Raw genomic sequence first — 14,627 nt, 5'->3', positions numbered from 1 at the left:
AAATTGTGACCTTCTGTCATAATTTTCATTTGGAACCTGAGCTAGCAACACGCCGAGTATGAATATATCCCCCTCAAACCAACTGGACACTAAAATGTATTTCAACGGAAAACTCAGATTGTCATTATTAGATTGCTTCAGTTTGTGATTATCAAATCACTTCCTCCTAAACTTGGTTAGTTCAGGATTGAAATCAGAAAGCAATGATGAGGAGAGGAATGGAGGAAACATCTGACATTGCTGAAGCATCTAATTTCAAGGCTTTTGAGAGAAACTATTTCTGCATTTTCATTTTTCTATGTTTTATATACTTTATATGTATATTTATATATATTCTATATTTTTTCATATATTTTTCTTTTGAATAAAAGTAATTTTTAAAGTTGGGTTTGAAACAAAATACTGCTCTTAGGTCAACTTTCTTTTTTTTTCGGGTGTTCCTCTACATGGAAATTTCTAATTTTTTTTACTTTTATGGTAACTTAAAATCATGCCAAAATTTGAATTCTTCTCCCAGAGGAATTTCTGCACTTCAGTCATGCCTAGACCACACGCTAATCTTCACATCCCAGGGGCACTATTAACTTTAGCATTAAACCAGGGCTGAGTCGTATCTGTGACCGCTCTGCGTGTTGGTCATCAAATGTTCTCATTAAAGGCAGACAACACATTTTTTTTTTTCCCTCTAGTAGAGGTATTAGTTCAAGATGAAGTCAATGTAGTTATCATGGTGGTAAGTCAAGAAGTGCAATATTCTGCCCTCTTGGGACCAGCCATGGAAGTAAGATGAACAACAATTTGGCTTTTTCAGCTTAAATCATTAAACTCTTTTGAGAATGGACTGACAGGATCCTGGTGACTAAAAGGTTCTGTGTAACGATGCCCTCTTCTTCCAGGGAAAGGTTTGAGGTGAAATGATTTGCTGCTGTCTGTCTTACCTGCTAAGACCAAGCTTTTTATGCAGCCTGACAAACCATATACTTTGAACAGACGAAGAGGAAAGGTTAAGGCAAAGCACATTGATTTTTTTATTCTACTGCAATGATTTGGAGTAAATATGAACTACTCAGCCCTACTGGAAGACTTGCTGAAAACTGTCAGGTTCAAACTGGAAAAACAATGACAACCGTAGAGATGATTTCCCAGAAAGAAAAAAATAACGCTGAAAACCAGCCATTTCAGACACAAAGAGAAGAAACTGAACGTCCTTAGATGAGACGTATATATGCTATAGGGCAGCATATCAACAACATTGGGACATAATACAACTACTGTTTGTTTGAAGGATCTGTAGGAAACTGTTGTACATATGCCTCAATAGGTATATATACATTTCATGGATGTGTAAATTAAACACATATTCCTATTTAATGCCGTGGTAACACAGAGTAAGTTTACAATGTCTTTATTAGCAGTGCCAGAGAATGAGCCTTCGCCCCCAGGCCAGGCCTCCAGCTGCCTGCTGGCACCGTAGGCATGCCTACACCATTCTGGGAGAACCACTCTGGAGGCACCTGGATGCATGCATACTTTCTATTAGTTGGTATAACTGCATCCCACAGACCTCTCCAGCATGTACCACACTAACAACTCACCCACGCCATGCACAAACACCGCTGTGACACCATGCTCCTTATCTGAGTGCTCTGCACTGCACAAGCAAATACACGACTGCTGTTCTTGCTCAAGCTATGTAGCGCACAATTGCTTAGGGCTGTTGCAGCATTTGGTTCATGCGATAGGATGATTTCGGCTAAGTTTGCATGTCATGTCGTGCCATCCTTGAGCAGTCTGTAGGGAATGGAAGAATTTGCTTGCTAAAGGCATTTTTAGTAGCTCTGGTCCGTCAAGAGCAGCCCGATTCATGTTCACAATTCAGGACAGTCTTCCTCTGTAGACAGGAGGTTTCTGGAAAGGGAGACAAGCACCATCAGGTTGACCTGCATTATTTTATGCATCTGGGAAAACAAGTGGTGGAGTGGTCACGCTCAAAGCACCTACCTCGGAGCCAGGTCCTGCCCTTCAACAGCACCTTGGGACACTGCAGGAGCAGAGGACATACCTCCCCCTGGTGCCTCCTTCACCTAGTCTGTCCTGTCAGGAGACATTCAAGGACCATTCCTCTGACCTCTCAGAAGATGATAGGACCGTGGAGGTACCTATCTCTCTCTACTAACTGGAAAGTAAAAGAAAGTAAACATCTTAGATTTAGACATCTGCCCTTAGGTACCTAAATCAGCGAGCAGAAGATCTCAGGATTAAAGCATTGCTATCTAAAGGATCATAGAACCACAGCATCATCAAATGGTTTGGGTTGGAAGGGACCTTAAAGATCACGTAGTTCCAACCCCTTTCCAATTCCAACATCCTCCCCTTCCCTTAGCAGGCGCGTGATGATTCAGTTGAAAAAGACATTTGCTGCCTGACTCTGCAGCCAAGATGTTCTGAGGCGGATTCTTTAATTCAGCAAAATAACATGAGGAAGGGATTTGTATTGACACTGTGCTCTCAGTGCCAGTAATGCAAAGCTAGACTATTTATTGTAGCATCCAAGTCTTTTGAAGACATCTGGGGAAAGGAGAAAAGAGGCTCTGGAGGAACAGAAGACAGTGATGTTTGATCACTGTTTTCCATCCTGTTTATTATTAGTTGCACGGAACTGACAAAATTATTTTGTCAGTGGATTTGGTGAAAGCATGTAAAGATGTACCTGTCACTACAAGGATATTTCAATGGTTTGGAAGAGGTCTTTTGCCCGCTTTCATTAGTCCTTTGTATTTTAATAACACAAAACAGTCGCTAGATGTCTCTGCTGCACCATGAAATATATCAGAAATTCTATTCCGTTTAAACTGAAGGAAATCTTATATGCTTATATAGCCTTTTTGTTAAAGTACGAGTTGCATAAAATAGCATGTCAGAGATAGCTAGAGCGTGAAGGAGAAAGGAACCTGGAAGATACAAAAGGAGCGGATGAGATGGGTATTGGCTACAAATTCATGAAGCACAGAAGACTTAGCAGTAAGCTTTTCCTAACCGATGCCAGCACAGTAAAGTATCGTAGAGATACTGGGATATAACTGCACCCCTGTAGCTGGATTATAAACTTAAGCAGTTTAAACCAATCCTGATCAGGGGACAGGGATGTGAGAGAAATGGGAAGCCGGTATCGTGGACAGATGTGCAACAGACATAGCCTATGATTAGTGACGATGGTAGCAGAGATGGAGGAGGGTGTCAAAGACCACAGTACGTACCTCAAAATCTTTGGCTAAACAGACCATGAAGGTGGTGTTGGGTGACAGGACTTCAGTGGGGCACAGCAAGCAGCACGCTGGCAGAGCTCGGAGCAGAGAGAAGTCTCGCTCCAGGCAACTTTCTCCCAAGGGCAGCAACAACCTAAGACTGACCGGTTTGATTTAGTGAGTTTCTGCATATAAGCCTGCTCTGTCCCAGGACCTAAAGCTCTGCTTTAACTCCTACACAAAGGAAATTCCCTGGCTTAGGCTAAAAGAAACAGGGCTTTTTTCCCCCCTGAAATAGATAATAGTGGGTTGTTGTTCCTGCATTGGGGCACAGTAGGAACTGGACAATCCATGGAAATCCTTTCTCAACCTTTTCTTTTCACGATTTTTTAGATTGTTTTTTTCATGGTTTTGAAGTCTTCACTATGGAGAATAAATTAATATCTTTTATATCTAAAGCAAGTACATAACTTATGTATATAAATCTCCGTGCGTATAAGTCACTTGTCCTGGTTTGAGGGCAAAACCATGGCAACACTCTATCACTTCAAGTTTTCAACTTTTTGAGCATAAGCTGAAGAGCTGACTAGAGCTGAACAAGCAAAATAACAACCACCAAGAAAAATTTAAAATAGGTTTTTTTTTCGATTTTTTTTTCTTTTAAACAACCTGTGGGAGGTGGCAGATGCAAACGTAGTATGCCTGGGAAATAAATCCTGTATTTTCAGGATGGTGGAGGCCCTGCCATCTGATAATTACCCACCATTTCCCTTAACAATTGTATGTTTTCTTAGAAGGGGAATAAGAAAATGCTTTTATTATTGCTTCTGAACAATATATCTCTTACGAATGCATTCAAAAGTTCTGGAAACTGTTTTAGACTGTCTGCAACTTGATTTTTGTCTCACACATGTACCTAATGAATAGACGAAGACCAAGTATGATGCTGTACTGCAACACATTCAGGTAAAAGTAATTCTTTTCATAGTAATCAGAGGCAAGAGAAGTGTTAATGCATGGATCTTTCTCTGTTTAGTGCCTTACCAGCTCCTGTCGATTTTTAGTAAGGTCAACAACAGCCTGAGTGTGGAGAGTGTGCTTTGAGTGGATTCTCAGTCTGCTTGGGAGAGTAGGGATGCAATACTGTTTCCTTCTGTAGTTATCAGGAGAAAGCTTCAGGCAAGATTTCCTGTGACAACCTTATTTCAAACATCTGAAGATCTTCCTAAGTCTGAGTAGAGCAGTCTGCATGTATTGCACAGTGTGTATCATAAATGGCACTAATAAAAAGCACGTGACACTGAGTTGAAATTAATGATCAGCTGCAGTCTGCCAAAAAGTAATGCAGCATTATTTCATGTACATATTACTACTTCTACTTCTTCTTCTTCTTCTTCTTCTTGCTCAGCTCAACTAAACTATCAGTCACAACCTTGGATACTGTTTTTTGATTGTATAATTTTGAATGACTATTATTTGCATGTTAAGGAATGAAAAGACTTAAAAGTTGTAATTCTACAATGAATAAAGCCTCCTATTGTTTCAGGGGTTGCTGCCATTGACACAGTAGCTGGTGATATAGTAGCCTTGAACAGCACAAACTGCTGGGGTGGAAGGCCCCTCAGGCCTTACTGATACCAAGTTAAAAAGAACATATGGTTCTCTCCTTACTGGAATAATGTAGCTAAGTTTGAAATGCTTTGTAAGCGGATGAGTTAGACATCTGCTGGGTTTAGTTGGATAAAAGGAAGCCTTGAGACACTGCATCCTTGAGTAGAACAGATAGGGAGAGATGCTAGAATAAGCTAGTTTTGTGAGAACAGGAGTTGCAAACTAAGCCAAAAGACCAACTGAGTATGCATGAAGATCAAGTTCAACCAGCGGACACGGTGAGGAAGACTATTGATGACCACCAGAGGACCCTGCAAGAGCGCCAATGGACATGGATGCACGTGTGTCAAGGACATTTGCATATATTAATGAGTTTTAGGTGATAATATGAATATGTTAATCATTTCTGGGAAATTTAATGAATATGCATATTCTGATTGCTTATAGCCTTTGTAGTTGAGCAATTACAAAGCGTGCACACTAGGCGATGTGATCCCCTGTGCGCCCAGTGCTGCAATAAAGAATGCCTGCTTTCTAACACTCCAAAATTGAGTCTTAGAGAGTTCTTAATCGCCGGCTTATGGTATCACCCTTCTGTTTCAATCAGTGAAAGTTTGAGTGGCTCCACTACCTTAGAAGAAAGCACTTAGATAAGGATGGTAGGTACTCCATAAATTCATGCCAGGGAACACCAAAAGTGCCTGCTGAGAAAGACAGTATTCCGGCTTTTCTCTGTAGTTTCCTTCCATTGCTGATGCTGGCCTAAACAGGTGCTTTCCTGCGGTATACAAAAAGACACGCACAAAAAGAGTTAAAGACAATGAACCAACTGAGTAAACACTTTCCTCGTCCCACCCTCCGCTCTGAGGCCTTTGACCGTGGGCTGCGGAGTGACCGGGGCTGTCCCGGGACCATTGCGTTTGCCGGGGGCCTGTTGGGGGGCAGCCGATGCCGCTCAGGCTGGTGTCGGGGCCGGTGGCGTTGTGTCTGTGTTGTGGTTTGGGCAGTAATCTGGGTTGTTTGAGTTTGTGCTGTAGCTTTCAGTGTGTGTGTGTGTGTGGGTGTCTGAACTCCTACTGCAGCTTTCGGTGGCAGGGCTGCCTGAATTTCTGCTGTGGCTTTTGGAGGCGGGGCTGTCTGAATTTCTGCTCTTTCTTTGACTTTGGCCGTGGGGTTTGAGTAGCCATATCACACGTCACACAATACTCACTCCTGCACTGATATCTAACAGTAAACCACCCCTGCAACACAAAACCGACAACAAAATCACATACGAATTAAAGTAACATTCACTCTCTAAACAGCCCGAAGGTTTCTCATCCCCTGATTCTCTTACTGTCACTTTGGCATAATCATCAAAGGGCAAAGCAAACTTTCCCCAGGTAAGACCAAAAGCGTAATTAGTAAAAGAATCCATTACAAGATGCCCAAGGTATGCAGGTAGAACCCTTATCCAAGCAATTATTTTTTACATCTGAAGGCAAATCCACACCAACATAGCACACTTAGACCACCGCATCCAAACACAAAGAAGAAATAAACCATGCAATATATTCGACCAACTAAGCTCCACTGCATCAATTAACTTCATACAAAACTCTCTAAAGGCACGATACAAGATTTCATGTAAGAATGACATGATGTGAACTGTCTGTTCTCCCTGAACAAGCTGGAATTCAAACTATTCAGGCAATCTGTCAGAGCTCCGTTTGTGCCCCCATGTTGGGTGCCAATAAATCTGTCGTGGTTTTGGCCAAATTGGCCAATGGCTGGTGACAGATGCTCCCCCGCCACAAACTCTCGTACATGGATAGGAGGAGGAGAGATAAAGAGGTTTACGAGTTTAGAAGAAACTAAACTACTTTAGTGAAATATCAATAATAAAATATAAAGGAAAATAATGAAATAGATACAATATATACAAAACTATCAAGCTCCCAGGATGATGTCATTGGCAGGCACTGGGGAAGTCCCAGACTAGGCTCGGCAATGGGTGGGAACTGGATTCCAGAGCTGGAGTCAGGAACCCACAGACGGGGATCAAAGGCAGAGGAACAGACAGAGTTCTCCTCAGACGCCGGCCATTGAAGAAAGAGAGCTGACCCTTTGATCCCTCAGCTTTTATACCAAGCATGGGGCAGATGGGATGGAATGCCCTGTTCGTCGGTTTTGGGTCACCTGTCCTGTCCGCTCCTCCCTGCAGTTGGGACCCCTCTACGGTTTTCTGCTTTCTACCTTCCAACAGGGCAAATAATGAAAATAGCAATAGGTATAAGCAAGAGCCTCTCTGCACTCCATTCCTTGGCACAGACCATAAACATCAGTTTTACCACTCTGAGAATGAGCTGTTTTAGGCACAACATGCTGTTATTTTCAGAGAGTTAGAAGAGGCCTAGTTAAGAAATAAAATTACTGAACAGAAAGTTGGTTCTGTTTTACCTCAAACCAGGACACCTGGATGTGACATCCTTGGTCTGAACAAGTTCTTTAAGGAGCCCAAGTCATGGAGGGGGTAAACCTCATCTGAATTACACATTCATTCTGCTTCGGTTGTTCAGGATAGACAGAGCAAATTAGCCTTTCTGCGTTAGTACGTCATCTGTTATGTTTTACTTCACCTATGTTGGGCCAATTTTCAGCTTTACTTCCAGACTTAATTACTGCACCATGAATCATGGGGAGGTCCATCAACACCAATGGTGTTATCCCGCCGCAAAGCTGCAGTAACGGAGCTGTCTCCTTTTTCTAAGTGACCTGGAGCTATCACCTCCTATTTTAACCGCAATCAGTTACAGCCTGAGTGGTTTTATATGAGAAAGCTCTGTTAAATTTATCATGGTCTAGACTAAAGAATGACTGGGTAGTTCATTTTTTCACCACCCTTTTGATTTCTCCATTATTTGTAGATTTAATTCTGGAATGAGTTAAAAGGTTTTCTTCTTTTTAAGAAAAAACAACTGCCTTGTGAAGGAAACTCAAAACTGAAGAAAGCCTTGACAAAAGTGGTAATAAGAGCTGTCTTAGCCATGCAGGTGAGAAAGTAAAGGTCAGGTTGAAGTGGTGGAGGCTGGCTGCCCTTCCTGACCCTGCGTGCGACTTACAAAAAATCTTGAGGTGGCCCTGGGTAGGCAATAGCCATTGATCCTCAGGGCTTTCCTTGTTGTGGGGAAAGGTGAGGCTGGGTGTACAGCTGAATGCCCTGGAGATCCCGTAGCTTGGACTTGGCAGCCTCCTGGGGACAGTGTTTGGCAGGCTGAGAAAGTTGGGGTTGTTCAGCCTGGAGAAGAGAAGGCTCCGGGGAGACCTCATAGCAGCCAACAGCCAGGCTGTTTGCAAGGGCATGTAGCGATAGGATGAGGGGCAATGGTTTTAAACTAGAGCAGGGCAGGTTTAGATTAGACATTAGGAAGAAGTTCTTTCCAATGAGGGTGGTGATACACTGGACCACGTTGCCCAGAGAGGTGGTGGAGGCCCCATCCCTGGAGACATTCAAGGCCAGGCTTGATGGGGCTCAGAGCAATCTGATCTAGTGGAAGATGTCCCTGCTTACTGCAGGGGGTTGGACTAGATGGCCTTTAGAGGTCCCTTCCAACCCAACACATTCCATGATTTAGCATCTCTTGAGTCATCATAGCCCCATGTGTGTCATGTCTTCAATCTCCCACAGGCACAGCGTGTTCAACCTCAGATGGTGTTGGCTGTTACCTACCCCACAAACAGGATGTGGACTAAGGAGCTGGTGCTTTGCTGGGTGGACAGGTACGGAGACCTCCCCGACAATTGCTGTCTTAACTGAGGCTGCTGGAAAAGCAGGAAGTTTTGCACAGGGACGGCAGAAGGTCTTGGGCAGAAAGCAAGTTGTTGCTATTTCAGTGACGCTGCAGGATTTGGGGTATGTCTGTGTCATGTGGAGGCTGAAGAGCTGTCCCTGTGGCATGGGGAATCATTAATGATTTCCTTATCTGCAGGTCTCCGGTTCGTCTGTCCCTGTGAGTTTGAAGCAGTTCAGTAGGCTTCAGACATTAGGACTATTCTCGAGATACTTGCTCATTAGCAGGAATTACAATTGCCGCATGGTTTGAACTGATTAAACAGCCTAATGATCATTACTAACAGTAGTAGCTATTGTAGTTAAGAGTGCAATTGATGCATCAAAGTCTTACATTTTGGAGGTATAATTCTGTCCCTAGGGAAAAAAATATGTTCCTGCTTCCTCCCAGGCACAGCAGATCATACCAACTATGTGGGAATGGTCTGAAAAGGATTATTTTCCTTATCAGCGTCAGCTATTGGCCATTGGAGAAAGGATGTTGGGTGGGTTGGAGCAGTGATTTGATCCTGTGTGGCAGGTCCAAAGCTCCCACGTAACGCTGCCATGGGAGTTACAGCTGTAATTGATGTTGACATGAGCAGGCTTGATGGGCTGGTGCCCATGTGACAGCAAGGATGTCTCGGCATGCCCAATTTGAAGAGACAGCAGCCTTAAAAAATCTATGTTGCTTTCCTTGGTTTGCTGTAAACAGAGTTTTTGTTTTTTTTTTTTAATAATGCATTGTTGGGATACTATTGTTTCTAATACACCTGTCTAAAATGTTAAATCTTTGCCTTGTAGATTTTGGACTGATTTAAACAAGAACCAGCTAGCATGCCCAGGACTTGGATTATTTTCCATGTAGGTGCCTGCAACTGCATGCATGTTAATATAGAGACTCTGTGCCTGGGACTGCCAGCATTACTGCAGTATATTAGATACTAGAATTTTTGTCTTGGAATATTTACTTCTCGTATTTTGTGCTTGGGTTCATTTTAGGCTTATATTCACCTTGCGATGGAAGTCATCCCTGTAATGCTATTTTTAGACCCTTACGTCTAGTGCCATGAACTGTGCTCGTTGTAAATGCTTCAAAGGGTGGATATACTTTCCCTTTTAAAATTTCCTGGGTAGGAGACTTTTGCTGCAAGGTCACGCATCCTAAATTTAACTTTTCTTTCTGTGCCTTTGCATGTGTACATTGTTTGGTGTGGTTTTTTTCTCTTGGGAAGTGAAGACAGTGCTTGTTTCTTATTGTTAGTGTGCTCATTTTCTGGTGAATTACTTTGTATTGCAATTCTCCATTGTTCAGTATTGCTGTAATAAAGCCAACTGCGATGAAGAATGATATATCAAGTTGTAAAAAGAGTTGAGCGCTACATTATGATACAAATGTTAAAAAAAAAATATTTTAAACTGCTGAAGGAACAAGAGTTTCTAATATCTGCAATAATCAAAACAGTAAAAAAAAGAATAATTTTCAGGAATAATGTGGCAGTTAAAAATGCTTATCTTGGATATGATTATAGTTGGCATTAAAGTGGTGTTTTACATCTTTTAAAATGCTGTACAAATATTTACCGATTTGCGATACTATTAGGAGGAAGATGGGGGACCGTAGATTGTCGGTGATAGGGCTGAGATAAAGGTAGCATTCACGCAGAGTCCCTCTGTGCTCCAGAATTTCGTTCATCAGTGATGAAGATGAGAAGTACTTTTGTCAAGTATTAGGATTAGATCCAGCAAGGATTTATGCATGTAAAAAAGGTGGGTGCTGCAGTGCCTGTGGCCTGTACACCTGAGCACAGGGACCGTTGGCACCTGAAAGTGTCTGTGGGAATGGGGGCTCCTTCTTCAGCACTGGGGGAGTTTTTCATGGTCATCTCAAATCTGTCTCTTGATATTTAGCAGTCGCTAAGTGCTAGCGTGAAGCTCCTCTGCTCCCGTGAAGTACACAGGGTAGATCACCGTGTGCCCAGAACAGTGGTTACATCCCACGGCAGGAAAAGACACACATTTCGAGAGGGCGGGAATTTTTTTCCTAACAGAAAACCCTGAGGAAGCATTTTGTTTTTTTTTTCTTTTTTCTTTACGCTTGGACTTTCGGCTGTGTTGTGCAGGGGGTACCTGGAAAGGTCTGCATGGAGGGTGAGAAACAGGCAGTTGATATGCCCAGTGGCTGCATGCATAAACGCACTGCTACGTTCTGCTATGAAACAGGAAGGTTATTTTTTCAAAGGCACCGAAGAACTGAGGGTTTCTGAGTGTAAAAGGAGCCTTGGATAAGCCCCTGGCTTGAGGCAGCGATCAGATGCGGGAGGTCGAGGGCCCGACCGCAGCTTTGCACCCATGGGAAGTTCTCTTTCCTCGCTCTGTGCCGTAAGTCCTGTGCATACACAGCGCTATAAATAGCTTTTAGCAGGATTGTGACCGTCGTTTGAAGAAATGTGACATATTGCAGAGTGCCACATGGCAGTATGCTGTAATACACTGTGATAATAATGGAAATATAAGCAACTGTGAACAGCCTATAATTTTAGTTGGCGTACTTAATCGATAACATGTTGGCTTCACCTGGAGTGAACCAAAGCCTGCTTTGGAAACAAGGAGGGCTTGGGAAGTTGTTATAATGCATGACCGGGTAATGAGGACGACATCTAGCAAAAAGTTTATTTACTGAAGATAAAAGTGCATCTCCCTGAATTAACTTTGCTCCATATATATTTTATGGATGTGTATGACAACTTTACTTTGCAGGAATCTCTGTATAATAGTAAAACCAGGAATTATGTTGCTCATCAGGACCTAAATTGTCCCATATATTGTCAGATATGGTAAATGTTTTCAGGCTGCTATAATTTTCAACATATCCTATTTATTGCTGCAATTATTGTTTCACTGTTAACAATAATTTGGCTCGGGGTTTTGTTGCCAGGTACTTGCTTTGTTTAAACACCAGAAAATACGTTCCATTAAAAAAAAAAAGCCTTTGTATTTCAAAGCATTTGCTTGCAAATTTGACAACATTTAAAATATCGAAAAGCCTTTTTCTTTTTTTTTCTCCTCCCTTGTCTTGACCTGTTTATGGGGAGGAAACACTAAACCTTGATAAGCTCTTTGAATTACTTTCATGACCTTGTCCTTGCAGCTTTCTCCTGTATTTGTGCAGCCCCCCTGAAAGTGGAGTTTGGGCCATAGCTGGATGTGGCAGGGGTTTGCAAATGAATAAAGGACCCTACTCACCTTTACACCCACTGTAAGTCCGCTTTTTCTGATCCCGAGGCTGCTGTGATCTGTGACTTGGGGGGAAAAAAAAGAATTTGCAAGCTTCTCAGGAGCTTTGGAAGCCTCTAATCAAGAGCTATTGTCAGCGCAGACAAACTCAATTTACATCATTTCCTGGACCCAGCCTTGTGCTTTACCTCTGCAGTGATTTTTGCAAACGCTGTCTCTAGGTTAGTGTGACCTTCCCGCCAGCCTGGCTCATGCCAGCCGATGTGCTGTTCTCCCTGGGGGAGATTTGGGGAAGTTTTGCTTGAGCTGGGCAGGTTTCTTGGTGGCTTTTCTGCAGGGCCAGGACCAGAAGACTAGGGCAGTGACGAGATCTGATGATAGTTAAACTGGTTTGAGGCACAAGTCTTGTGAGGAGCATCTGAGGGAGCTGAGGGTGTTCAGCCTGGAGAAAAGGAGGCTGAGGGGAGACCTTCTCGCTCTCTACAGCTACCTGAAAGGAGGGGGTAGCCAGGAGGGGTCAGTCTCTTCTCCCAAGGAACAGGTGATGGGACAAGAGGAAAAGGCCTCAAGTTGTGCCAGGGGAGATTTAGGATGGATCTTAGCAAAAATTTCTTCACCGAAAGGGTTGTCAAGCATTGGAACAGGCTGCCCAGGGCAGTGGTGGAGTCACCATCCCTGGAGGTATTTAAAAGCCGGGCAGACGTGGTGCTGAGGGACGTGGGTTAGTGGCGGTTTTGTCAGAGTTAGGTTGATGGTTGGACTCGATGATCTGAAAGGTCCCTTCCAACCTAGATGATTCTATGATTCTATTCTATGATTCTATGATCTTGTCTCCTGGGGAGGGAGGCGAGGACACAGCAATGGGCGCAGCACGTGCTGTGTGAACCATAGCTGGTGATCAGTGTCCAGATTTCAGCCAGGCACATGCACAGTATGCAACCTTGTTCAGCTGCACAGGGGCACCATACGAAGGCACTGTCAGGATCCATATATATCGCTTCATGTCCAGGGTAACACAGTACAGAGACAGGAGAGGGAATACGCTCTCCATAATGATCTGCCTGAGACCAGCTGGAGTGGCAGAGCTTCTCCAAGTTTACCCTGTGGATTAAATGCTGAATACTCGGGAGGTTTCAGCTCACCCAGGGTACCCACAGCATCTCCAGCTGCGAATTGCCCAACGGTGGGCTGAGTGGCCATAGGCAGCTGGCGGGGACCACTAAGGGTCACTGATTTCCAAATATAATGGTTACTTCCCTTTTCACCACAGTGAATGGCGAGCATACATGGGATGCTACCTGGGCAGCTATGTAGCAAGATCAGCCCAGTCTTCTCAAAGGCCACCTGGCACATCCAACGTGTCTGAAGTACAAACAGTCTCAACTGTAAGCAGTTAAGTCCTTCATTGAGCCTTTCACAGTACCCTTCCTGTAATCCTTCCCTGTTGGACTGTGAAGATCTGTTCAGTTCCTCTGACTTTGTCATCACTGGTGCTTAAGCCTCTTCTCCCTCCCCACAGCCTGTCAGTCTGGAAAAGGAAGAAGTGATTGGAAGCGGTTCCTAAAGTGGTTAGTGTGGAAATGGCTGTGCAGAAGCAGAGACCAGCCTGTGTGGGGATGATGGAGAAGACAAGTGGACTCCAACCAGCTTGACTCAGGGAACGGCCACGATGAGTATGAAACCTCCCTGCCTAGAGGCGGCTGCATCACTGATATCTCCTGCCTTATGGAGATACTGTAGAGAGTCCAAGTGTTCAAGAGCTGTCCTGGACCAACAGGCATCCAACCCAGCAGCTCTGCAGGTGGAATAGGCATGGCTGAAGCCAGGAGTAATTTTGGAGGGTAAAGCTCCATATTGCACATCTGCCTTGTGCATCCTGCTCCCTCCCTGCTTCCTTCTCCCTGGTAAGGGCTAAGGAGAAGCAGCAGCAAAAGAGAGACATGCATTTTTCTGTGTGGTGTTTTGGCAGACTTCACACCCAATCAGGCTGTGCATGTCCATGCCACGGTACCTCTCTGCTGGGTTAGATTTCCCACAGCAACCATGAAGCCACTGCGAACGCTTGTGCGTGTAGCTTGCAACTTGAGAGGAGTAAAAGCAGGTACTCATGCCTTGCCTGAGACAAAGTTATGCCAGACATGGTGAAATACCACAACAAACAGTATCTATGCCAGTGCAGACCTGCCCTTAACATGATGTGAAATCATGGCATAATGGTTTTTGTAGGAGCAAAAGATAAATTTTAGGGGGAGGACGATGACAGACCTTTATGAATTTATGAAACTTGCAACCTATAGTCCAGCTGAAATGGGGACTGACTTTATTTTAGATTTGCTGTTGGAAGAGGACACAGGTTTGCAGGGCAGGAGATTAAGTTCCCACAAACTTCTGCTCTTCCCATGGTGCTCAGCATTGTGCAAAACTTCCAGTTGTTGATTATTTCTCACCAGCTGGGTTTATGTGCCTGTTCCAGTCAATTTTTTTAAATGAAAATCATAATTTTTCCATCAGTTACAGAACTAGGGGTAGCATGAATCCATTGGGAATTGACAATGTTCACAGCATCTCCGACTGTGGTAGGGATGCACGAGGGAATCACAGGGGAATTTCATACTGTGGGAGATGGAATATGTTATTTGGTGAATTGGGAAACTACTTTTGAAAATGCATGTAATTTAATTGTTATAATAAATCTAATTACTATTGTATTAATTGTTCACAGACAA

The sequence above is a fragment of the Rissa tridactyla genome, chromosome 1, assembly GCF_028500815.1.
Source record: "Rissa tridactyla isolate bRisTri1 chromosome 1, bRisTri1.patW.cur.20221130, whole genome shotgun sequence".
Classification (NCBI taxonomy): Eukaryota; Metazoa; Chordata; class Aves; order Charadriiformes; family Laridae; genus Rissa; species Rissa tridactyla.
The sequence above is the reverse complement of the archived record's forward strand: the minus strand, read 5'-3'. Positions refer to the sequence as shown.